At 42.4% G+C, this 1,334-nt stretch overlaps 1 protein-coding gene across 1 annotated transcript in view; it reads right to left on the bottom strand.

Annotated features, from left to right (window-relative positions):
* The window catches only part of ACTA2 (actin, alpha 2, smooth muscle, aorta), a 16,305-nt gene that overhangs the window by 9,347 nt on the left and 5,624 nt on the right, over positions 1 to 1,334 (bottom strand). The window lies entirely within an intron of this gene.

A 1,334-nucleotide genomic window follows, 5' to 3' on the forward strand; every position in this document is an offset into this window, starting at 1 on the left:
CCCCGCCACCCCCATGGGCTCTCCAGGCCTGTGAGAAGCCGCCTCCCCTGCGCACTCTAGCCGTTCCGTTCACTGGCACAGGTTTGGCCTTCAGGTATTTCCAAAGCCAGTGCCCACGTACAGTGCATTCGTGTGACTGTACTTTGGACATACGTGTGCTGTGCTTCCTCTTTAATCCCTGGATGCCACAAAAAGCAACACCATGGTACAAAGGGCTAAATGGATTATTTCTAAAAGTATGACGATTCTCACTGGCATCATGAATATTAGATATTTCCAGAATTAAAACAAAGCAAGAACTGCTGGCGAAAGATTATAAAATCACAAAAGCAAGATCAACTTTATACACTCTTTATCTCGTTCCGGTTTCTTTGGTTTTGAATTCGTAGTTTCTGGAAATGAAATGAGATTTCTGAAAGCTCTTTCATGGACTAAAAGCATCAGAGTGCTCAAGAAATCCTGCCAGTCATATTACGTGCTGCGGTTACCATGAAACATCATTTAAAAAGCAACCAGTTCTCTCCCTTCCTCTCTGTCTCCCCCACCCCCACCCCATCCATTAGAAACAATGAAATGCTTTATTTGTTCTCCAGGGGCTTACGTTCTGAGATGCTGGCAGCTCCACAGAGACCACCTGAAAGAATATTTTCTCCGCTATTAACATCCTCTCCTCAGAGCAAAGTGCAGTATTACCCAAATCCAGAATCTTAGACCAAACAAATCTAATGCAATGCAATTTTTGTCCAGAAGCCGAGGTTCCAGCAATATTACTGATCAATTCTAGCAGCACGATTTTTTTAAACTGATAAGTGTGTGCATGTGTGCACGGAGCTGATGAATAAAACTCCAGATGTTGTGGTTCTAATATATTTTGCTGCACTTAACAAATTTTATGCCACTTTCTCATTGTTCCTTCTGCCTTTTCTCTGACCACCTGTGTTTCTATGGTGCCTCATAAAACACCAAAACCCTAGGATTTAACTTAGCTCCTCATTAGCACTTTTACATGGGCCTGGGAGATAACGACTCCACCTAAATGCAACACAGAGAGACACTTTTAAAAATATTTATTTAGCCCGGCCAGTTCGACTCAGTGGTTGAGCATCACCCATGAACTTGGAGGTCCCCGTTTGATTCCCAGTGTGGGGCGTGCAGGAGGCAGCCACTCAATGAACCTCCCTCATCATTGATGTTTCTATCTCTCTCTCCCTCTTCCTTCCTCTCTGAAATCAATAAAAATATATCTTTAAAAATATTTTTTAAATACTTATTTAAAAACTTTGTTGGTTGTTGTGCTTCAACATGTTGAGGGCCATTCAGGAATGTGGCAAATC

This window comes from Myotis brandtii, unplaced genomic scaffold (assembly GCF_000412655.1).
Source record: "Myotis brandtii unplaced genomic scaffold, ASM41265v1 scaffold475, whole genome shotgun sequence".
NCBI lineage: Eukaryota > Metazoa > Chordata > Mammalia > Chiroptera > Vespertilionidae > Myotis > Myotis brandtii.